We start from the raw sequence: 26,178 nt of genomic DNA on the forward strand, positions 1-26,178 counted from the left end.
AGACTGGTCTGGTCTGCACCCTGAAGTAGGGACCAAGGCTGGAATCACACACCTGGAGACACAGTGGATGAAAGGCCTTAGAGGAAACCATGAGGACAGGATGCAATATCTTGACCTGGTGGTAGGCTTCCTATGAATCCCAAAGCCAATGAAGCCAGGAAAAAAGACAGAAGGAGAGAAACCCTGAAAACGGACTGTAACTGGAGTTAACTTGAGAGTGATGGGGTTAAACAGAAGCAATCACATTGGCAGGCAAGATTAAATTATTTCCACCATCAACAGTAATGGGTGTTTCAGAGCTAAGTTAACTTTTTTTTTATTTGGAGACAGAGTCTTGTTCTGTCACCCAGGCTGGAGTGCAGTGGCAAAATCCTTGCTCATTGAAATCTATGCCTCCCAGGTTCAGACGATTCTCCTGCCTCAGCCTCCCAAGCAGCTGGGATTATAGGAATGCACCACCATGCACAGACAATTTTTGTATTTTTAGTAGAGGTGGGGTTTTGCCATGTTGGTCAGGCTGGTCTCAAACTCCTGACCTCAGCTGATCTGCCCACCTTGGCCTCCCAAAGTGCTGGGATTATAGGTGTGAGACACCACTCCCAACCTGTTAACTTCTGTAATACAAAAACATTGTTTTAGTTCTTTATATTTGAGTTATGACTTTCATTAATAACCTTGTTCTACTTGAATTTTATTACTCAATCCTTACAACTTTAGGCAATACTATTATTTCATTTTTACAGATGAGAAAACTAAGGCTTAGATTGATGAATTGACCCAACGTTACATAGCTAGTAAGTGATGCACCCAGGTTTTGTGTTCAGATCCCCAGAGTCCAAAGTTATTTTGACCCCTGTATCAGTCAGGGGACAGTTAGGAAATAGAAACCACATCATTACTTTAGGAGAGAGAATCTATGTAACAACTGTTAACTAATATGGAACAACTGGTGAGGTGGACACTAATTTTTCATGGTGGCAACAACTTCAGAAAGCAGCTACTACCTTTTGGGCTAGGAGAACAAAGGGAAGTGGTTGGAATCAACAGAACTTAGATACTTGCAGAAGGGCCCCTGCACCGTTAGGCCTCCGTCTGAGGGCACGTAATCAGACTGGGCCTGTAAATTCACTAATGCTGTTGTAACAAACTACCACAGTCAGTGTGAGGGAACCTTATTGGCTGCCAGGAAGAGGAGGGAGAGGCAGGATAGGCAAGAAACAGAAAGTGGTGTCTCCATTCTTTTTCCTTCAACCTCCCGTCGGTCACTCTCTTGCATGCTTCAGTTGGTGAAAGCTGACATGGAGCCAGTGGCCAGAATATCAATGAGGTCTGCTGGATCCTAGCAGAGTTAGAAGGATGGGTTCAAGGCTGATAGTACATTGGTAATTGACACAGTCAATGCACACTCCTTTCCACACACTTTTGGATTTTCATACAATATCCAAAACAACTCCCTACATCTTCCTAATTAGCTGCAATTATCCTTAGTACAAAGACTGTCTCAATCTCTCCTCCAAACAAGGACACACAAAGTCCCAATAGTTATAGTCTGTATTTCTGACTCTGTTAATCCTATTAAAATTCAGTCACAAACCTATGTGAATATTCTGCTACCTAAGCAGGAAACTATCATGCTAACTATCACCACAGATCTTGAATAAAAAATAAAGGGAAGGAGAAGAGAAAATTAGTTAATGCTGCTCTAGTCCTCTGACTTTCTTTTTCTACTACTTACTGTATGTTTCTTTTGCCCTCTTACAGGAAATGAACTGGTTGTGATATTTTACCTGACAGAATGACCCAAACCTTCCTTGCCAAAGTTTTTGAATTATCTGTGGTTCTGTATTTTTGTAGTAGTTGTTTTTGTTGCTACAATTTTCCTGGAAATTTTTAAACTGTGCATGGATATACTAAGAAGCACTCATAGAAGCCCGTTGTTTTCCAGACATTAATCCATTTTGCCCCTATGGTGTAGGAGAAACCCAATTTCTTCTTCATAATCAGGATCGAATAACCAGGGAAGTAGCCCCCTTCCTTGCCTATTGTTTCAGTAGCATGAGGATTCCAAAAGGCCAAATGATGTTCTCTACTTCCAGGTCAACGAGACTATCAAAAGACTCCTGGTGAAAGAATTTCTGACATGTGAACCAAAACCTCTAGACCAGCAGAACTCAAAGTCTCAGTAATGGGAAGTGAAATTTTGTGAGAGGGTTATTAGGTATTGTCATTGGTTTTCTTATCCTGATAGAGAATGCTTCCAAGGCTTCCACTAGGCCTTTCCTATCATAATGGACCTTGCTCCAAGGGTCAGAAGGTCAATGTGGGTATTCTGCCGGTGGTTGAGTGTGTTTATTCCAATAAAAGATTTAGCAAAAGCAGGAAAATAAGCATAAGTTTGGTTCGTGGACCTACTGGTCCACTCGAGCCCTAACTTCATTGATCATCTCACCATCATAACCTTTGCTTTGACTGCTATACCACCATGGCATTTGGGTCCCCAGGAAATAGTGTCAGTTCCGAATCAGTGCCCAATAATTCCTAAAACATCTAGGTACTTCCTTTTTTCAAATAACAGTAACTTCATTAAATAGCCTCAGGTCCCTTAGGGAGAGCTACAGGAAAGGACTTATAGTATATACTTGGATTAGCACAGCAGGGTCCTGCAAAGACATCCACTTACACATGTAGCACCATAGGGTATTATAATACTTTCTTCTTGATATCATGAGAACCCATTCCTGAATAGATTCCTCAGCTTTCTGTTAACAGAAATTAGCAACATCTTGCAATGGTTTTGGTGCATAAACTGCTTCCTCCAGAATTTTACTTTGCAATTGTTCCCCTGGAGTTGCTGATATATGGCACTAGCTTTGGGTCTACAAGAGGTGGCCATGTTGGATCTTAAGGAAAATAGATATTGCCTCACATGGAGACTATCCCAGGTGAGCTTACTGCATGTCTTCAAGTGAGGGAAGGCTAGTCTCCTCAGGCCTGGAAGGGCAGACTGCTGCCACTGGAATGGAAAAATCAGAGAGGCTTGGGAGTTAAAGATTCTCAGCTTTCTCTGTACTCACCTAGATGTCCTTTAAAAAGCCTAGGATCCCATTCCTTCTCAATCAGTGCTGTAACCTTGACTCAAGAGATTTGGCGAGGTCATTATTTCAACTTATGCTGTAATTTCTGCAGCCTTTGGAATTAAGTTTTGTGTACAATTTTTAACACTAGAACAATGTAGCTACAATAAATAAGAAACTCTTTTAGGGCTGCTGTAGAAGCTTTTTCTTCTGTGATTTTGAGGGTTTAAACACCTGAGCTGTGCTTCTTTTCTTTTCTATATTTTTATTTTTGAGAAGGGGTCTTGCTATATTGCCCAGGGTAGTTTCAAACTCCTGGGCTCAAGTGATCCACCCGCCGTAGTCTCTGGAGCAGTTGGAACTCCAGGTGTGCAGTCGTATCCTGCCCAGTCATTTTCTTTCTGTGAGCAATCCAGGGCATTTAGAGGAAGCTATTCCAAATCATTGTCTTTGTAGAATTCATTCCTGCAAAATGCCAATGGCAGCAGCCACTTGATCCTGTGGTCATTAATTACTCTCAAGCACAGGTAACTAGTTATGCCTAATCAGGATGCTCCTACGGGCCTGGGAGAACTAGCTCCTTCTCCCAGCAGGGAGGTTAGCATGATGATCAGGTCCCAGTCACAATCCAAACCATACCTTTTTGGGGTATACTTATTGGGACCACTCATAGCACAAATTTCTATATTTTCTTTAGAGTCAAATTAAGAGACAGAACCACACAAGTTATTTTAGCAGATAATTTAATACAAAGAATTGTTAACCAGGTATTGAAATACAGACAACTCAAAAAGCCAGACATCACCAAGGTAGCAACCCTCACCGAGGGCTGGTGGAACAAGAAGTTAGAATATATAAATTTAGAAGCTTGGAGACCCACGGATCCCAGAGACACAGATCGCTGGGACTAGGATGCTCTTTGGCTGATGCTGATGTAGACACTGTGGGGCTGGGACCTTGGCTTCTAAGGAGGGACTGACTGCCTGGTGGCTGATGTTGTTGTGTTTTATGTATGTGTATATAAAATACGTGTATGTATATATATATTTATACAATAGATACTTTTTTGGAATCATTTCAAAATAAATATCAGACATCATGATATTTATGCCTAAATACATCTCTCCTATTCTTTTTACATTATTATTCCCATCTACCCCAAATTTTATATTTATTCAATAATATTTAATATCCAGTCCATATTTAAAATTATCCAATGGTTCATGAAAATCCTTCAAAGTTCTTTTTGTTTTTTAAAATTCAGGACTCAATCAGGTTTCACTGCTTATAGTTTCTTGCCCTATCTCTTTTAATCTAGACCAGCTTTTCTTTTCCTTTTTTTTCCTTCCTTTCTTTCCCTCCATCCCTCCTTCTCTTTCTCCCATCTTCCCTTTGTTTTTAAAGACAACAAAGGGAAGGTCCAGACCACTGTTTTCATTGAATGCTCCAGTTTCTGGATTTGTCTGATAGTTTTCTCATGATTAACTTTGGATTAAATATGTAGGGGAAGAATACAAAATCAATAATGTTGTATATTTTCAATGGTAGCAATGACTTCCAGTATATCAAAATTATCCACATGAAGTGGTGGATACTAAATGACACTGTCCCTTTCCAAAACATAATGTAATAATTATAGTCATTTGATCAGGTACTAAACTGGGTGCTGTGCATATGTTATTTGCATTCTCAAAACAATTCAGCAAGGCATTATTTATACAATTTTACATATAAAAATAGTGTTAAAGATAATTGCTGCCCAACATCCATTTTCTTCTTCTTTAGCAGCATAATTCTGATTACATTTGTAACTGACAATGTACCTAGTTAAAGGCCTAAATCTCTACCCTCTCTTATTTAGTTAGATGAGGCCATGTGACCACATTCTGTTCACGGAGATGTAAGCAAATGTATTGTTTGAGATTTCTGGGAGTCTACTGAAGGAACTTGGGCTGAAGACAGTTGGGCTTCTGACTGTCTCCTTTTTATTCTTCCTGCCTTCTGGACTATGAAAGCGGTAGCTCAAGCTCCATGTGCCATATTGGACCATGAAGTAATTTTAAAGATGGAAGTCACTGAACTCAGGATTTAAGGATGAAAGAGCAGTAAGATGTAAAGTCTCGGGAGGGCAGGTAACTGTGGCGCTCAGATGTAACAGAAATACATGTCTATGTTATTTGTCACTGCCATTTTGGATTTTCCTTTATATAACCAAGCATAATCCTGATACAGAATTCCAGAAAGATTAAATACATTGCTTTAGATAATGCAGTTTGTGAGCAGCAGATCCAGGATTCAAGCCTAAGATACAATCTTCCTGTGCATCTCATAAAAATAATGCAGCAATGAATTATAACACATCATATATTCATACCAATTCACACCACTTCATTGATTCAGCACACTCTAACAACTCCACTGGCAGAGTTTATGGTACTTAAATAAACTAGCAAAAAACTATGTTACTTTATGTGAGCATCAAGGCAGGATAAGAGTTTTTTCAAAGTTCAAACAATCCATCATCCAGATCACAGATTGATTAAAGTCTGTTTTTATCTCAGCAGTGAGCTTTATCTGCAGCAAGCTTTCTATAGTTGCAGTTTCTGAAAGAATACAGTTGTAGAAAGCTCTAGAAATGGGGAGCTTTTTCAGGCTGCTGCTGATCCAGTCCCAAACTGTTGGGAAGCTCTGTGTCCACGTGGCTGAGGCCAGGCTCGCTCTGCCGGCCTGGGTGCTGCTCTATTCTGGGAGAAGCTGCTGTTGAAGTGCACAGTGGCTTCATAGCACAGGCTGAAAAAATAATCCTAAAGGAGCTAGAGAAAGCTGGCATCTTTTCTCTGAATTCATGATCCCCGTGTTCTTTAGAGTTTAAAGCAGCATCCATTTTTACTGATTCACTAGTTTGATTTTCTATTTTAAACAATAAAGTCTAAATAAATAATGTGGAAGGACCACTTGTTAGAAAACATAAATTTCACCCAAAATGATACAAGAAATTTGGTTTCAACCTCTCTGAGAACATTGTCATCTTTTTCATTTACACATTCACTTTTAAGCCATCTTAGGTATATGATGATGTTTTAATAATTAATATAGTAAATTAGTGTAATTAAAATAATTATAACCTAACAAATTAAACTTTGTATTTTGTTTAACACTTAAACATATATTGGTGAGTTAGATAATGATTAAAAATTACACCACTAGGGCCCTGATTTAATTAGTATTCTCTTGACAGGTACAGTTGCTAAGTGGTAAAAATTACATATTTTGTCATTTCATTATAAATTGTCATTATAAATCATTTAATGATTTCAAAGAAAAACAGACTTCCCTTGGTTCCATATGATATTATGAAGTTCCTAAAAGAAGATTTGCTGTTCAGAAAAGACAAATTGAGTGAGAGATTTGTATGCTAACCATTTAGTTCGTAGTTATTGACTACTTTAACATAGTAATAAGGCGTAATAACTTTGAGACTAATTGTAGAGGCATTTGAAGGTGAAGCATGTGGAAATGAGGGGAAAAGCCATAGGAGGCTGGGAAGCCACAAGGGGACTGATGCAGCTGGAAGGCTGTGCATGTAAAATGTCCCTAATTATGTCACCATGGAGTCGCCATCCAGCCCTGGAGGGTTAATGGTCTCCCTGAGGTTCGTCCAGGGAGATGATTGTCCCCGGGCTTTGGTGACTATGTGGTAGACCACCTAACCTGGGACACTTTTGAGAATGAAAAGGGGCCCCTAAATTCTGAAAATTTTATAATTTTTGAAATATCAATTTATTAATCAACATATTGGTATTATTATAGGGACAGACTCATAATTACATTAACAACTATTTTCAAATATTAATTCCAAAAATAGTGTATATGTACATATGTTAAAATACTTAAAACTACCTTATATTGATGATATCATTAAAATAATATAAGCAGAATCATTATTTTTGGTATATATTTGAATGTTTAAATTAATGTTTTAGACATTTAAGAAACACTATGGCACTGGTATTTTTCTGAAACTTTTTTTTTTTTTTGAGATGGAATTGCACTCTGTGGCCCAGGTGGGAGTGCAGTGGTGTGATCTCAGCTCCCTTCAACTTCTGCCTCCCGGGTTCAAGCGATTCTCCTATCTCAGCCTTCCAAGTAGCTGGAATTACAAGTATGCGCCGCCACGCCCGGCTAATTTTTGCATTTTTAGTAGAGACAGGGTTTCATCATGTTGGCCAGACTGGTCTTGAACTCCTGACCTCAAGTGATCTGACAGCCTCGGCCTCCCAAAGTGCTAGGATTACAGGTGTGAGCCATCAGGCCCGGTTGATATTATTTTTTAATGCAGCTTTTATTTTGTTTTTTAAAATAAAATTGCCAGCAGTATTTTTCAAAGTTGCATTTAGGGCTAATAAACCTGAAATTATTGGTACTTTCCCCTGACTTCAGTCTATGGGCCATAATAACTTTTAGTTGAGAAAATTCTCTACAGATGTTGAAGCACTTAGCCTAGGGTAAATTTTGACAAGTAGAAGATAATGTGTTTGGGGATGATAATACAAAACATTTTAGTCGGAGGCATGGTAAAAACAGGAATCTTACTAAGTCAAGAAAATTGTGGCATAGAAAAGATTTGGATTTGGCTGTGGTGCAGACATAATTGACAGTTGTGTCCACACCAGCTGCAGTGTTGTTTCAATGTACAGAAAAGCTGCAGCTGTCAGAATGCACACTTATTTGTAAACACAGCAGTTTCTGAGCACAATTTTCTTTAATCTGCAAGTGCCTGCAGGTGTCTGTAAAAGGGAGGTGTGAGTACTACTGCTACTAGCCAGGGTCAGGGAGAGGCAGGTGCTGGCAGAACCAAGCATACCTCAGTCAGCCTCTGTGATCACAGGTGTCTCACACACTAGTAGCCGACTGAGCAGGAAGTATGGAGTGCAGGTCCACAAACCCATTCCAATTCTTTTAATGCACCTATTAGTACTGCTGTAAAATTTTTTTAAAACCCAGTAAAAGTGTGAAACTGGATGATTTCGTAAGGGCACTGGGCATCATTCAAGACTGTTCCGGCTGCCGCAGGACAGATGGCCATCCCTCCCGCCCTCTAGATCAGTGCTGTTAAGTAGAAAGAAAATGCGAGCCGGACATGTAGTAGTATTACATTTTCAGGTAACCACATTAACGAGTAAAAGCAACCGGTAGAATTAATTTCAGTGTTTTCCCAATATATCCAAAATGTTATTTCTAATGTGATCAACATAAAAATAGTTAATGAGATATTTCACATTCTTCCTTTTTGTGCTAATTTCTTGAAATCTTTTGTGAATTTTACAGTTATAGATCCTCTGTTTGGAGAGCCACATTTCAAGCCTCAATGACCACCTGCGGTCGGTAGCCACTGCACGGGGCAGTGAAGCTACAGATGAGAAACGTGCGTCGTGAATGTTCACCGCGGCGCCTGAAATTGTACAGCTCGTAGGAAGCAGAGTCGTTTTTGAGCCCAGGTCTGATGACGCCAAGGCTGGGTCCTTTCCACTCTTCTCTACCGAGGCAGCTGGAGTCTCAGCGTCGGAGATGCCACCGCCCCTCAGTTAATGCGCCCCATGTGTCCCCTTGGTCCCCCAGGGCAGAGGTCTCTCTCTTCCTCCCTGTCTTCTTTCTCCTTCTCTCCTCTCCATGGTAACTGCTTTTCCGCGCCGGAGGGCAGTGGAAGGAGCGCCATGTGCAGCCCACGGCGGTCAGTAGGGGGCGTCACTGCAGCCAGCGCGGTGCGTAGTGCGGGCCTCCTGCGCGCCCCCAACACCCGCAGGGGCGCTGGAGCAGGGCGCATGCGGTGGGAAAGAGGGTCCCCCAAGGGCGGGCAAATCACGGTAGAACCTGTGTGACGGCCCCCTCTCCACAGACGAAACCTGTATGGCAGTGAAACCAGGGGCCCGTCTTCAGTTTCGCAGTTTCAGGAATTTGATTTTATCATTTTGTTCAGAAACTTTCAGATCTAGGAATTGCAGCGAAATTCGAAGAGACCGACGGAATGGTTCCAGAATATAAGTCCGCTGGCAGGGTAAGTGTCCTTTGCACGCGGTGCTCTTTCCTCCTAAGGAACAAAGTCCACACCTGGAGTTTCACCACGGGTACAGAATGGAAACGGAAACCGCTGCGTATGCCGAGGGTAAAATTTCCCTGAGGCCGGGATCATGGACTGAGCTGTGTCTCCCCAGGCCTTGCACCGCTCAACTCCTATGTTGAAGTTCTAACTCCCAGTACCTCAAAATGTGAATGTTTTTGGAGATGGGGGTCTCTAAAGAGATGAAGTTCAGGCTGGGATTGGTGTCTCACGCCTGTAATCCCAGCACTTTGGGAGGCCGTGGCGGGCGGATCACCTGAGGTCAGGGGTTCAAGACCAGCCTGGCCAACATGGCGAAATCCCATCTCTACTGAAAATACAAAAAGTAGCCCAGCATGGTGGCGGGCACCTGTAATCCCAGCTATTCAGAGGCTGAGGCAGGAGAATAGCTTGAACCTGGGAGGTGGAGGTCGTAGTGAGCCGAGATTGCGCCGCTGCACTCCAGCCTGGGCGACAGAGCGAGACTCCATCTCAAAACAAAACAAAACAAAACAAAAATGGATAAAGTTCAGATGAGGTCCTATGGGTGGTAACTAATTCAGTATGACTGGTGTCCTTATAAGAGGAAGAGATGAGGACACATACACACACAGGGAAGGCTGTGTGAGGACACAGGGAGATGCTCTCTACTGGCCCTGGAGAGAGACTTCGGGAGAAATCTCCCCTGCCCTCACCTTGATTTTGGCCTTCTAGAGCCTCCAGAATTATGAAGAAATAAATGTCCGTTGGCTTAGCACTCCCAGTGCTTGGTACTTTTTTCCGGCAGCCTTAGCCAGCTAGTGCATGTGGCACAGGCTGAACTGCTCCATCTGTTTCTGAATTGCGCTCTGCTTTTAGGGCTGTTCGACCCAGATGCCCTGCTTCTCGGGTAGGTCTGACCTGCTGGCACATTTTCACTATTTGTATTTCCCTTCTCTGAACTCCTTTCAGACTTCCATTATTACACCCAACCTATGAGACGGATTCTGTCACGATTTCCATGACTTTTGTGAGGTCAGGGGCAATAGTACAAATTAGAAGCTATAAGTCAAGCTAAAAGCTGTTTTAAAATGCCTGTTCTAGCCTCATACCTTTCCTAATAGTGAGGGAGTCCAGGCATCACGTTCCAGCTCTGGGTCTCTCTGAGTGCTCCTCTAGGATGCAGTGGTGGACCGGGTGGCCTCGCTTTCCGCTAGCCGCCGGCTCCCTCCCGCACCACTGCAGCCTGTGACTCTCAAAAGCCCCTGCTGGGCCAGTCCTCCTCTGGCCTAAGGATACAGATGGGGGCCAAGGCCAGCCTCTGGGGCATAGCCCCAGGAAGAGGAGCACAAGACCCTGGGGATGCGCATGGGCAGCTTGGGAAAGGAACTGTGAGTCCCTCGTCGCTGGAGGGTATGGAGGGGACACCCTAGGACGACCTAAGGGGCAAAGGCCATGGTCTGGGCCCGTCTTTCCTGCATGTAAGGAAAGCGCTGAGCTTCATTTTAGTTTTCTTATAAGTAAACTGATAGGGACTTAGCTCTCCTTTAGCTACTCGCTTATTAGTCCAGCAATTCCCCAGAATGACTTGAGTTCTATTCACCATAATCGGTTCAATTCCACCGTTGTAGCAACATTCTGTCCTCTCTTCTAAAAAGCATAAACCCTGCGATTGCACAGCCACAGGCACTGCCTATCTGCTTAGTGGTAAGGAAGGAGATTTCCCCTCTGCAGGGGAGCAGCACTTGCTCTTCCCGGCCCGGGGCTCAGCCACATCCTGTTCCAGCCCTGCCCTCCAGTGGCGCTCAGATGCAGCTGCCCTGCCCTCTGCTGGACGCTTGGGCAGTGGCGCACGCACTTCTCCCTTCAACTGACTGAAATCCAGGCCCTCCTGCAGTGCACTTTTACCCACTTATTAGGAAGGAAAAGTGGGTTTACTATGGTCTGCGTATTTGTGTCCTCTGAAAATTCATATGTTGAAACCTAATCCCTGGCGTGAGGGTATTGGGAGTTGGGGTCCTTGGAGGTGATTGGGTCATGAGGGTGCAGCCCTCATGAATGGGGTTGGTACCCTTGTGAAAGAGACCCCAAAGAGCTGCCTCCCCACTCCACCATGTAAAGACACAGCAAAAAGACAGCCGCCTAAGAACCAGGAAACAGGCCCTCACCAGACCCGGCATCTCCTGGTGCCTTAATCTTGGACTTCCAGCCTCCATGAGTGTGAGAAATAAGTTTATGTTACAGCAGTGGAAACTGACTAACACAGGATTGAATGAATTTAGATTTAGATGATTTTGTATTCTCCTTTACATTGTGTTATCTTTTAGTTTGTGAAAAACTAGGATTGTTTTCATGATATATTAAAGCTAAGTTGTCAAAGTACTTACATATTTTACTTAAATAGTACCTTGTGCAAGGACAAGGGAATACTTTTAGATGTTTCTAACTCAGTTACAAAAAAAAAAAAGACCTGCTGATAAATAATAGCATACTTAATTGTAATAAAATCTACGAGGTCTTAGTAGTTCACTATGACATGACAGTTGACTAAAATAAATCTCCTTTGAGAAAAATTGCTTATAACTTTAAGGAAACAAATAATTTTCTACAACTAATATGCTTAAAATATAGTTTCAAAATCTTAAGGTTATGAATCCTTGGAATTACTAAGATAAACCTTCCATTTGCATAGAAAAGTGTTTTTTGTTGTTATTAAGAAATAGAAGGAAAGAGCTACAGAAACATAGAGTGACTAGAGATGTAATTTTCTTCATATTTTTCTTGGAAGGATCATAACTCACTGCAGCCTCAAATTCCTGGCAGCCTCAAGTGATCAGTCCTGGATTACAGGCTCTGGCTGCTGGCCCAACTCTCTTGTCTTTCTTTCTAAACACAAAATAATGGATAAACCGTTACTTTGTATTGTTAAAGTGCATTTGTCAAGGTTTTCTTAGTGAAAAACTTATGATTCTTAGTTTCAACTATGATCTAAATCAAGTTTGAGTCAAAGAATTTGGAGCCCATAATCTTATAGATTCTTAACCATTATTTATTAACCATATATTTATTTAAAATAACTTTTTTCTGCCATTTCTGTGACTTCCATGATTTCTGCCATATATATGTATACTTTTCTCTTTCATATCTTTCACTTTTTATACTGTTTGCCTGAAATTACTTAACATTTTCTTTAACTGGGCTGATCGCAGCATCCAGCAAGGGAAGGGACCTTGGTGGTGTGAGAGATTAGCAGCCTAGCAACCTTTCTAATTTGGCCTCTGGCTGAGGTAGGATTCAAGAGCCTGGTTTTGTTTTCCTGAGTTTATTTTTTATTTCTACTTTCTGCTTATGACAAGTAATACTGTCATGCTACTTACAGTGGTAGTAAGAATATAAGTTTTCCTTTTAAAACGAGTCACTGAAAAGAAAAAAAAAAAAGACCAATGTTTACTCTACATACAAAAAACAGTAAAAATGCGAGGTAATCATTCGTGTTTAGGAAACAGCCCTAATTCAGCCCTTATCAATTCTCCTAGACTGTTGTAAGAGCTTCCAAAGTGTTCTCCCTGCCTTTGTTTGCCTGCACACTGTACAGACATTTCCTCACACAAAAACATAAGTCTCCCTAAGTTACTCCCTTGTCTTTTGATCACTGAGTGCCTGCAGAATGCCTTTTACCACTGGCTATTAAAAAATGGAAACTCTTTGGTGTGGTATGAATAGAAGGGTGCTCAAAATCTGAGCTCTTGCCATCACTTTCTCCTATGAACTCTGTGCTTAGAGTAACTCTGTGGTAACATATGTAATACTTCCCTAAAATGGGTTTGTATAAATACATAATAATCTTGTATTGCTAGACAACCTAATTTGGTTTTCCTGCTATCTTTTAACCTTTCCCATTTAACAAACATTCATTCATAAATTCCTTAGTTTTCCCAAACTTCTTTTATACCCAGTCTATAAATGGAATAAACTACGTAGCATCAGGAACAACTTGTTGGGCTTTGTTGCTACTTAAGTGTTATGTGCTATTAGCAGCATTTGAATACTAATGATATGCTGGATCCTATTCATAATGAGATACCCTTATAGCATTTTTTAATCCAGTCTTTTGTTGGATATTACAGGCTAGTAACCGTGCCATTGCTCAGATTACAATGGTGAACATTTCTGACATGGTTCCTCCTCTCTTGGGGCACACACCCTGGGGCTGATATAGGTAAATAGGTGACTACAATCCATGTGTGTTAGGGAAAGCCCAGAGTAATTTAAAGGAGTCTTTGACTGATACTCAGGAATCAAAAGAAGTGCATCTCAACTGAGGCCTGAATGATGCGTTAGCAGTTAGCCAGGTGAAGACAGAGAAGAGGGTCTTAGCAGAGGGAATAGCATATGTACAAGCTTGGAGGTGAGTGTGCATAGTGGATTAGTACCTGTGAAGCATCATAAACTATGCTCACGCCAAGCCAAGCCACCTGAAGCCCTTGACCATGGCATGCTTCTGTTAACAGTGACGCCTTCGTTTCTGTGGATGTGGCACATGGAAAAAGGATGTGTCACAATCCATGAAGCTAAATGTCAAAGAGAAAAGAAGACCTTCATTGTCATCAACACTGGGCTACATTCCTTTCCTAAGGCAAGGACTTCGTAGACACTTCTTTCCAGCAGAGATTGCTCAACAGGGATTAGGGAGGTACAAGTATTTTGAGACGTGAACAACAGTTGACCTTGCGAGGTTTGAAATAAACATTTGATGGGAAGGTAAAAGCAGATGAAGATGTCATTTCAGAGCCTCCTCTTGTGTACTCTTTTGACAGGAATTAGGCTGTCATTCACCTTTGGGGTGAAGCCAAGCGTCTTCTGGAAATCCACTGGCATGGGTTTTGTAGTTACACCTGTAGTGTGTGGAAGTTTATAGGATGTACTCCAGGGCCCAGTGTGAAGCCTCTCTCTGTCACTCAGCAAGTGTGTGATTTGGGGCTGGTTATTTCATCTCTCTGTGCCTCATTTCCCTACCCTGAAAACTGGTGCTAACAGTAGTACCAACTTCAACATGCTTTTGTGAGATTAAAACTAAATAACTACAACACTCAGCATGGTGCTGGGCATGTGTTGGGCACCATGTAAGTATCTGCTTTGCTATTATTTGCTGTCAGAATGCAAAGGCACAGGTTCACTGTTTGGGCTAGAGGCCACTGATGCATCTAAATCTTCACTTACTTACCCTCTTCCTTCTTCCCTCCTGCAGTGGTTTGAAGCAAACCCAAGACATACCATTTCATCCACAAATACTTCAGTATGATTGAAATCTAATTTAACAGTTGCATAATACTCTACCAAGTGGACTTTTTAAACTGTCTTTAAACATTCCTTTCTAGCCTGCCAGATTTTTAGGTGGCAGATTTTAAACTTTTTACTATTGAGCATAAATTGTTTTCTGTATACATAGTATATGTTTCTGTATATATATTTCTATAACACACATATTTCTATATGTTTAGAATTTTTCTCCTGAATTAATGAGACTAAAGGGTATGAACTTTTTAAAGACATTTACCTGATACATATTCCTGATTCTTAACATTTAGGATAAACATTTAGTGTTAATGAATATTCCCATAAGCAACATGAGACCAGGGATTTAGTCTATTTTGTTCAAGGCTTTATCTCCAATAGTTCGACCAATGTCTACTACATAATAATGCTCAATAAATGTAAATGAATGAATGGCAGTCCTTTTATATTGTTCCTGCTAATATTCATTCACTCGCTGGACAAATATTTGTTGAGGACACTCTCCATTCCAGACTTCATGGCAGGTACTGGATACACAGGGGGAAACAGTATTGCCGCCATTCCTACCTTCATGGAGCCGGTCGTCTCCTTCAGGGTTCTAAACAGGCCAAGCTCCCAAGAGGGAGGTGCAGGGCTGGTGCTGCCCGGCAGACTCTTGGCCTGCAGTGAGATCAGAATGGAAATCAGAGCGAGCATTCAGAACATGTGCAGCGACAACATAACACAGTAGTTTTACATTTTATGCATCTTATAATAACAAAAATTTATTTGTATTTTGTATGTTTAAAACAATCACTTTCCTAGTAATTTATTTTTATTGTATTCTTAGAAAAGTATCTGTCCAAGAAGAGGGGAAAAAATTAGCCCTTCACTAAAGATACAATGAAAAGACAACATGCTGCTTGATTTGGGTGCATGAGGAAAATACTAGAACTTTTTCGCATGTATTCATGTATTAGAAAGGCAAATGAACTTCAAGAGTGTTCGGTTAGGACTGACTCTGTGTCATCATGAGGCCTGTGTGGCCACTTTTCAAGAACAGTTGCCAGGCCTCCCCAAAGAACAGTGCGACATCCACTACATCTGGGATCAAGGGCATCACCTTCTCTCTGTTTGCTTTCAACATATTGTAATAGTTTATGGTTTGGTTGAGCTTAGTTAAATGTATTTGCAGATTACATTATCTGATACTAACTAAACCAACACTACAAAATGAACAGGAGACTAAACAGATTCATGTGAAGAAATCACGAATTGAAGATAATGGCAACAATAAAAACACAAACTAAAAATAAGAAATGGTAGAGTTCTCATTCTTACACCTAAAACAAGCTCGTGGCTGGGTGTGTGGCTCACACCTGTAATCCCAGCTCTTTGGAAGGCTGAGGCAAGTGGATCAGTTGAGGCCAGGAAGTCCAGCCTGGCCAACATAGCGAAACCCTGTCTCTATTAAATTTTAATCAAAATTTAATTTTAAAATTTAATTTAAAATTAAAAATACAGAAAGTTACCTGGGTATGGTGGTGCGTGCCTGTAATCCCAGCTGCTCCAGAGGCTGAGGCAGGAGAAATGCTTGAACCCAGGAGGCAGAGGTTGCAGTGAGCTGAATTCTCACCACTGCACTCCAGTCTGGGTGACAGAGTGACTCTGTCTCCAAACAACAACAACAACAACAAAAAAAACCAAGCTCATTATCAGTCACATATAGGACAGGAAGAAAAAAATCAGACCTAACAATAAGTCACACAAAAACTGAAACTATCAGTAAGAAAAATTTGAAAAATACATTTATACCAATAATAATGAGCCTCACCCTAGTGTTTTGATAGATATGTGAATACTAGCAAAAAGCAACCACAGATAGCCAAATACCTTCAAAGCAGACATATGGAACAAAAAGACAAATCTCTACATTTTTGTAGACATGTTAATTAAGATAGAAGGTGCCTGGTAACCACTCAGTGCTATGTATTGGTTGCTAGGAAAAAAAAAGTTAAAAGCTCAGCACAAAAGCCTCTTTTTATGTCTATTTTTAAAGTTTTTGTATGCATAGCAAAAGGCAAACAGCTACATCTTATTGGAGAACTACCAAAGACCCTCAGGAACACATCTGTGGTTGAGGAAAGTGGATCGTGCTTGTTGCGGCGAGAAAAAACAAACACCGTGGAAAACCGTGGATGTCTCAGGAAGAGGGTGATGAAAAGAAAGTATTATAGGATTTGGGTTTGGAGTAGGTGATTTTGAAAGAGGGTTTCAGGGAATGGGGCTTTGGTAAGGATCATTACTGTCAGGAGGCAGGGGCAATTTTACAGTTGGATGGCTTAATCTTTTCTTACAAGATGAGAAGCAAGGCTGACACAGTGATTTATAAAGAAGCAGCAGTTACTTATACTAGCCAGGAGAGGGGGATGTTTGGTCATTTTGTGGTTTGAAAAATGTTTTTTTCAAAAATTTTTCATTTTATTGTGGTAAGAATGCTTAGCATGAAATCTATTTTTTTAAACAAATTTTAAGTGTACAATATATTATTGTTGACTCTAGGTACGATGTGATACAGCAGATCTCTACAGTATATTCATCTTGTTTAACTGAAACTTTATGTCTGTTGATATCCCCATGTCCACATTTCCCTATTACCAAGCCCTTGTCACCACCATTTCAGTCTTTAATTTAATGAATTTGACTATTTAAGATACCTCATATAAGTGGAATCATACAGTACTTGTCTTTAAATATCTGGCTTACTTCCCTTAACATAACACTCTCAAGGTCTTTCATAGTGTCATATTGCAGAATTTTCTTCTTTTTAAAGGCTGAATAGTATTTCATTACACAGACATGTGTTTATGTATATACTTTTTTTTTTCTTTTTGTTTTTAGAGATAGAGTCTCGCTATTTTGCCCAGGTCTGGGACTCCTGGGCTCAAGCAGTCCTCCTGCCTCAGCCTCCTGAATAGCTGGAACTATAGACATGCACTACTGTGCCTGACATGCCACATTTTCTTTATCCATTCATCCATTGATGATTAAACAACAGTTAGATTGTTTCCACTTCTTGGCTGTTGTGAATCATGCTGCAAATGAATACGGGAGGGCAGACATCTCTGCAAGATCCTGATTTCAATTCTTTTGAATACCTAGGAGTGGGATGGTTGGATCATATGGTAGTTCTCATTTTAAGTTTTTGAAGAACCTCCATACTGTTTTCCATAGTGGCTGCACCATTTTGCATTCCTGCCAACAGTGTGCAAAGTTTCCACATTCTTGCTAACAGTTGTCTTTTGTTTTTTTGATAATAGTCATCCCAGCAGGTGTTAATGAGATGATACTTTGTTGTGGTTTTGATTTGCATTTCCCTAATAATTAGAGATCATGAGCATTTCTTTTCTTCTTTTGCTGTCTTTCTTTGTGTTTTGTTTTTCTTGGACTCTTTGTGTTGGTGTCTGCTTATTAGACAAAGCAGCCACCTCTGCTGGTCTTCATGGACTGGCCTCGTTCAGGAGATGACCCCCATCAATCAGACTGGGCAGAGATTCTGGGGGCCTCTACAAAATCTTTACCTTCCCAGGAAGAGGCAAGCAGCTATGATTTTGTTCAACCACTCCGTGGGGAGCGGGATGGGGAGCTGTGGTCATTGCCAGCCCGAGCTGCTGTTTCCACTCCCCTCCAGGATGGTAAGCTGTGGTAGACTTGTCTGAGCTTCCAGTATAGCAGGACAGTGGTCGATCTTCTGGGGAGCCCCCTTGGGAAAGTTGGGGTGCTGGATATGGGAACCAACCCCTTACCCCCTTGGGAGAAACCAGGAGCTAAGAGGTCTTTTTCTGATTATATGGCACTGCACTAGGGACAGGGACCCCAGTGAGTGGGTGTCTCAACGTTCCCTACCAACTTTGATGAGTCAGTTTTCATGGAGTGCAGGAGCTTGTCACTTACTTTCTGAATTTCTTTTTCTTTTTCTTTTTGAGACGGAGTCTCGCTCTTTCACTCAGGCTGGAGTGCAGTGGCACACTCTCGGCTCACTGTAAGCTCTGCTTCCCAGGTTCACGCTATTCTCCTGCCTCAGCCTCCCGAGTAGCTGGGACTACAGGCAATCGCCACCACACCTGGTTAATTTTTTTGTATTTTTAGTAGAGAAGGGGTTTCATTGTGTTAGCCAGGATGGTCTTGATCTCCTGACCTCGTGATCCACCTGCCTCGACCTCCCAAAGTGTTGGGATTACAGGCGTGAGCCACCACGCCCGACCTCTGAATTTCTTACAAAGGGAAATTGTCTTAATCAATCATGACCGCAGAATGACCTTATCTGATTTTTGTGTTCTGTGAAATAGTTTGTGTTCAACAGTATGGAACACCCAGGCTTAACTGTGAAAGCCAGACTAGCACCAGGATGTCAGTGGCATGTTGATCTTTTCCAGAACTTTGGCATTTATTCTGAGGAACCAGGAAGCCACTCCAATATTTGACCAGAAAAATACCATTTTCGCCTTGTGTTTAAACAGGACCACCTGAGATGGTAGGTGGAGAATTTATTTTACAATATGGTACTTTTATATATTAAGGAAGACTTAAAGTTATGTACTAATCTTTCATAAAGTGGCTTCAAATACTCCTTTCTGTTGGTCAGATTTTGTCAAGGCGTCTTGCATTATATCTTACTGAAAATGGCAGAATATGACCTGAAAAATAACAACCTTGATTTTTTTTTTTTTTCTTTGAGGCAGTGTCTCGCTTTGTTATCCAGGCCAGAGTGCAGTGGCACAGTCCACTATAATACCTCATAATTAAACCATTAATTAGTTTATTTAATAAACTAATATAAAAATTAGTTGTTATTTATCTTTTATCAAAAATTCAACCAAAGTTTTGAACATTAAAAAAAAATCTGTAAAAATTTTACTTGGGTCTCTCTGACATCTTCACTGCACTTAATCACATTAGTTTAAACAGTAAAAAAAGCGAAGGAAAATATTAGGCACATTATATTATACTGTAGAAGTAAAAGAGAACTTTGTATTTTGCTTAGTCATCCTTTTATTTTAATAAAAGTTGAAGCTTATCGGTCAGCATATGCAGTGATACACACTCAAGCAAACACATAGAAAAGCATCTCAGAGGTTGTGTCGAAACGTAATAAAGCTTGTCCTCCTTTCTAGAATTAAAGGAGCATTTAGAGAAATGTGGTTTTTGCCAGGCTGCGTGATCACAGAATGTCTCTGAGCCTGTCATGCCAAGCTTGAACAAACCAATGTGAAGATCCTCTTCAACTTCTTTCTTTAAAATTTTTTATCATTCTGCACAAATATTCCTTTTTACTATCAATCATTTAAATATGTAATTATTAAATATTTAAAATGTTCAAAAACCACAGTAAAAAATGCAACAAGAACCTACCACCTGTATTTCACAGATGTCAGCCTACTTCCATGAGAAAAAAATAGCCTCAGATATTTTCGTAGAGATTAACAGACTTAAAGTTGTGATTTTGTTGACAGCCAGTGGGGAGGGAAAGATTCTATTTGATGTCAAATGGATGCAATATATCCATCTAATTTAAGCACTGTTGATGCTATTTAAATATTTCTATAGTATTTTCACCACATCTTTGTGATTTTAGGTTGTCTATTTTCCCTCCGCTATTGACCTATTCATTGTGAAATGCTACTTAGGATTTAGGATGTCTAGGCTATGAAAAATTTTATAAAATATATTTTACAAAGTGAAAAAATATTTTGTGAAAATAGTTCTGAAAGTGAAGATGCTTAAATAAATATTTTTTAAAATCATGTTTTTTATATTTGCCACCCTTCTCTTTTCTTCTTGGCATCTACTTTCTTTTGTTCTTAATCTTCTTTTTCTACCCTCAATAATCCCTGGAAGATCTCAGTTGAAAACAATTCTGTCTTCCCTTAGTATTCTCTTTCTTAGTCTACCCTAAGAGTTTGGGTAAGATATTAGGTTGTATTGTATTTTCTCTGAATTAGATACTATTCTAAAAGAAAAAACATATGTACTTAGGTGACTACATATCATTCTGTAATGTATATATTTTCTAAAAACTATGAGATATAATTATATCTGTGAGATTATATCTCATAGTTTTTAGAAAATTAGAATTTAAAAAGCCAAAGTTGTAAAACTAGAACTAAAAAAACCAAAGTTGTAAAATTAGGTGCATTATTGTTGATAACCACTGTTTTGATTATAATTATGTTACTAATACATAGAATTTAGTACTTGATTATTTTTCACTGTCGATATTGAGAATGTATTCATGTATATTCCAAATTAAAAGAAAACTAATTCTAATATACTCTCTCTCTCTCTCTTTGTCTCTCTCTCCCTCCCTTCCCTCTCTCTCTTTCTCTGTCCTCTAGGCTTATAATCTGTATCTTTTACATTGAGAAAATGAAAGTATCAGTTGATAATTCCTGCCAAATGACCACATTCAGCCACAGTTAGTATTTTGAGAGTACAAGAATAAATTGAGCAAGCAACATTGGAATATGCACTTGCTCCTTATTTAGGCAATATTCCTGACAGACCAAGAATGGATGGCTTTAGCACCCACTCACCTTCCTCAGGCCCCTTTTGACCAAGTGTACGCCACCTCATCAGCATCTCCAATTTGTTCTTGACTTTCCTTCTCAATAAGCCTTTGTACTATTCTCAGTCTGCTCCTCTTCACTCCGACATCTTCCCTTTCTACCCATTTTCCACATAGCCAGTGATATTTTGTATCTTATATAGCACTAATCTGACCATGTTCTGCTTAAAAACCAAGCTAGCATGCAGGGAATACAAAACTAATTTGGATGACTTTTGTGACCTTCATGAACCTGCTCTGGCCTGTCTTTTCAGCATCATCCTCAGGTTCTCATTACAGCATATAGCCTACCATGTGGCTATTAGTCCTTCCATGAAAACTGTGTGTTTTATGTCTCTATGCTCTTTTTGGCAAATTGTTTTTTTCTAGATGCAATGTCTTTTCTTCCCCTCTTTGCTTGGCACAACGTGACATAATCTTCAAGGCCTAAGTCAATTGTCACCATCTCTCCAGGAAGAAAGAATCATGCACTCTACTGTGGCCCCACTGCTGTGTGTCCAATCTTAGAGCACTGATCAAAGTGTATGCCATTGGTACAAATCTAACTCCTTTGAGAAAGCCAAGTCTTTTTTTTAAAAAAATAGCACAAGCTTTGGAGCACAGGATATAAATTCCAGCACTGCAACCTTCAGTTCTGAAGACTTTAGATATAACCTTTTCTATGCAAAGAGAATAATCATGTCTATCTTGGGGTGCTATTATGTACAAGGCAATCAGTAGATGTATTGTTTGTTCTCCATACATGCTGTCCAGATTATGATCTCTTTATGGTTCTATTCAACCTTCTATCTTTGCATCCAGTACCTAACATAGAGTCTAGCATGAGGTAAACTCTCAAATATTTATTGAATGAACAATAGCATATATAAGCAGAAATTAACTATAGGCATTGGCAAAGAATGCAACTGAAATGTATATGATATACTCCATTAATATCAAGTATATAAATTCTAGCTGGACTTGAGGTATAGTTAACACGGAGAGAAAATCGTATCTTGTCATTTTATAATAAAGTGTTTTCAATTTGACTTCTGATTAGGTAGGCAAACCAGAAACCCAAATTCTATTTCCTTGATTTACTTGTAGAAAATTATTTTCAGGCTGAAATAACTGGCTTCTATCCTTTAAACTCAGAATTTATAACTCACAGGTCCTCAATCATTCGAAATTTGGTTAAATACAAAATCAAACCTAATTCAGACCATTAATTACAGAGCTCCTAATGTTCTATTCAGCTTTGATAGCTATATTCTCTAGAAGAAAACAGCAACAATTATAAAACAGTTATTTCTGTTGGCTAGGAAATTTCAAGTTCTTTGGGATTTTACCCAACTCTGCATTTATTCACATATTTTCCCTCTTGTTAGGAGTAAGGTGCATGGGGAAATTGCACAGATTAGCTTCAGCTACTTTGCATTCAGCATCACTAAGAGTAAGCCAGGGCTGTGGAGCAGGAAGAGTGGACAGATGTCATTTTGCCAGCCCCGTGTTTGTTCCTTCTTCTGGTCATAGCACCCTCATTTTGCATTAGGGATTTAACCCCCTGCACTGCCTCAGTCTTGCCAACACTGTAAACCAAGGCATTTTTTTTTCCTGTCCCTTGCCATCAGTGGTGACCTATCTAGGCCAACCAGACGCTCTCTACCCATCTCGGACACCACACCCAGATGTCAAGGTGTCTATTCATTCCTGCTTACCAGGTCTCTAGAGCTGCCCTTCGTTCCAGTCTGCCCAAAGGCCAGTTCTGCAGCTTCCCTTCAATTCTGGGAACTACCTGAGGTCCTTACAATAAATCCCTTTTCACTTACAAAGGTTGAGTTCCTGTTACTTTTAATCAGGGAATCCTAACTAATACATACAGGAAAATTTATTTTACAGGAAAAGATATTTTAATTCCAGCATTATCTTATGCAATATCAAGTAGTTACACCCAGTCAATCCACTATACAATAATCAATGTCTGACAACAGATGGCTCCTGTGACTGGGAGCGGGCTGCCAGCCCTCCAGAGCTCGGCTTTCTCATCTGTAAAATGATGATCATAAAACTACTAGATACTCTTTTTTTACTAGGCTTGCTGTGACAGCAAATTTTTTTAAAAAAAGAAAGTGTTTTTCGAATCACGAAGCACTCTATAACGTAAGGTATTTAACTTACATTTATTCTTTTAATAAACATTTCCTACAACACAAACTGTTCCTACAAAAAAATTACCATGAGGTTATTTTTGTGTTCATAGTGAGTGTTTCAAAGAAGTAGTCAGCTCTATCCAAAAGTGTGAAATCCACATATCTGAACGCTGACAATGTCCAGCATGTGTGATGGCTCCTTGTTTTGCTTTGGTTTGCAACAATCTCCAGATGGCCATTGCTTTGTTTTGTGTTTAATGAGTTTGCATAGTAAAGAGTATATACTTAGATATTTTGAGAGAGTTTTGAGGGAGAATATCATGGTATCTGTTGAACAATTTCAGTTGGCCTTTTTCTATGTCAAAATGTAACATGAGGCAGGTCGGGTGAAGGGGCTTACACCTGTAATCCCAGCACTTTGGGAGGCTGAGGTGGGCAGATCACTTGAGGTCAGGAATTCAAGACCAGCTTGGCCAACATGTCAAAACCCTGTCTCTACAAAAAATATAAAAAATTAGCTGGATGTGGTAGTGCATGCCTGTAATCCCAGCTATTCAGGAGGCTAAGGCAGGAGAATTGCTTGAGCCCAGGAGGCAGAGGTTGCAGTGAGCTGATATGCCACTGCACTCCAGCCTGGGCAACAGGGTGAAACTCTGTCTCAAAAAAAAAAAAAAAAAAAAAAGTAACACCAATCCTCATTGTCCTTCTTGAGGGGCAGTGATGTATAGTGGAAAAACACACTTAATGTCAACTGGAGCATTGGGGTCCAAGGCCATGCTCCTCATTCATTATCTTTGTGTCTTTAGGAGATTGGTTTTCTATTCTACACCCTTTCCTTGTCTGCCAAATAAACCCAATCTGTCCTAAGTTGTAAGAATTCAATGAGATCATGAATTCTTTCTGAAGTGCAAAGCACTAGCAAAATGTAAGTCAATGTTTATCCATCAGGAGTTATTATTTTCCTCCAATCAAACAGTTACTTAATACTACTCACATTTCAATCATCTCATTATCACCTTCAGCCAAACAGACATTCTCGCCTTTTTTTCTCCACTAGGGTATTTTATGATTGATATTAAGAAAGTACAACGTGTGACTCAATGTCATTTAGACGAGGCTGGTCTGTGTGAACAGGGACAAGCAGCAGTTCTATTCTCCTGGAGCTTGTTAGGTATCTGCATTGCTGGTTCCACTGCAGACAGGCCAAGGCAGACCCCTGTGGCAGAGCCCAGGAATCCACGTTTGAGTATTTGAGTAGGCGTCTGAGCAGGTGCTTCAGCAAGTGGTTGAATAGATGTTTGAGCAGGTGTTTGAGCAGGGCCTTCAGGGGATTCTGATGTCCACTTAGGTAGAGAAGCACTGGCTCAGACCTTTCCATTCCAGCTTCTCATTTCTACACCAAATGTAATTTTTCATTTTACTCAAAATAACTATAATATTAATGATAGTACAATCACAGTGATGGTATAATAATAATTATAATAACCATGTTGCCCCTCCTTCCTTTAGGCTAATATTCATCTGAAGCCTGAGTGACTCCAAAAAGATGACACTCTTCTGTCCACCAAAACCTTCCAGAGGCTTCCTGTGCTCACTTGAAGTAAAATCCGAAGTGCTGACTGTGATGACCAGCTCCTCTAGCAGGCCTGCTGCGGGACAGCTTCTCCACCAGCCTCCCGTTCAAGTCCTCTACTTCTGCCACTGTGGCCTCTGCATTGTTCCTGAGCATCCCAAGCACATTCCCACTTCAAGGCCTTGGTGCTTGCCATTTGTCTGCTTCTCTCCTGGTCTATGCCTGGCTGGTTCTTGTTTCTTTTGAACTCTGACCAGGTGCACCTCATGAGAGAGGCCTTCCTTGACCTCCGTCCTCCATTCCTGTCACTAGCCCCATCTGACAGGGTTGCCCTCCCCCTCCCCTGCCCCCATCCCTGTGTAAACCCCATGAGAGAATGGCCTCTGTCCTTAGGCAGATGTGTCTCCCCAGAACCCAGGACAGGACAGTCACACGGGAGGCAACCAACACACTTTTCTTAAATGATGGAATAAAGTACTGACTGGGTTTCAAGCACTGATGTGGTTTGGCTCTGTGTCTCCACCCAATTCTCATCTCCAATTGTAATCCCCATGTGTCCAGGAAGGACCTGGTGGGAAGTGACTGGATCATGGGGACAGTTTCCCCCGTGCTGTTCTTATGACAGTGAGGGATTTCTCACAATATCTAATGATTTAAAAATGGCAGTTTCCCCTGCTCTCTCTCTCTCCTGCTGCCATATAAGATATGTCTTGCTTCCCCTTTGCCTTCCACCATGATTGTAAGTTTCCTGAGGCCTTCTCAGCTATGTGGAACTCTGAGTCAACTAAGCCTCTGTTCTTTTTAAATTACCCAGTCTCAGGTATTCTTTATAAGTGAAAATGGACTAATACAGAGAATTGGTACCAAGGTAGTAGGGCATTGCTATAAGATACCTTAGAATGTGCAAGCAACTTTGGAACTGGGTAACTGACAGAGGTTGGAACAGTTTGGAGGCCTCAGAAGAAGACAGGAGGATGTGAGAAAAGTTTGGAACTTCCTAGAAATGTATTGAATGGTTTTAACCAAAATGCTCATAGTGACATGGACAATGAAGTCCATACTGAGGTGGTCTCAGATGGAGATGAGAAACTTATTGGAAACTGGAGCAAAGGTCACTTTTGCTATGCTTTAGCAAAAAGGCATGGCATTTTGCCCTGCCCTAGAGATCTGTGGGACTTTGAACTTGAGAGAGATGATTTAGGGTATGTGGTGGAAGAAATTTCTAACCAGCAAAGCACTCAAGAAGTGACCTGGATTTTCCTGAAAGTGTACAGTTATATGTGTTCACAAAGAGATGGTTTGAAATTGGAGCTTATGTTTAAAAGGGAAACAAAGTATAAAAGTTTGGAAAATTTGCAGCCTGACCATATGGTAGAAAAGAAAAACTCATTTTCTGGGGAGAAATTCAAGCCAGCTGCTGAAATTTG

At 40.5% G+C, this 26,178-nt stretch overlaps 1 long non-coding RNA gene across 1 annotated transcript; it reads left to right on the forward strand.

Annotated features, from left to right (window-relative positions):
- Positions 1–8,421: 8,421 nt before the first annotated feature.
- LOC107130688 (uncharacterized) lies at positions 8,422–25,230 on the forward strand. The gene is made up of 3 exons (XR_001493142.3): positions 8,422–9,129; positions 18,861–18,958; positions 24,688–25,230. It is a non-coding gene; the product is annotated as an uncharacterized lncRNA (long non-coding RNA).
- Positions 25,231–26,178: the final 948 nt, after the last annotated feature.

Source organism: Macaca fascicularis, chromosome 8, assembly GCF_037993035.2.
Source record: "Macaca fascicularis isolate 582-1 chromosome 8, T2T-MFA8v1.1".
NCBI classification, from domain to species: Eukaryota; Metazoa; Chordata; class Mammalia; order Primates; family Cercopithecidae; genus Macaca; species Macaca fascicularis.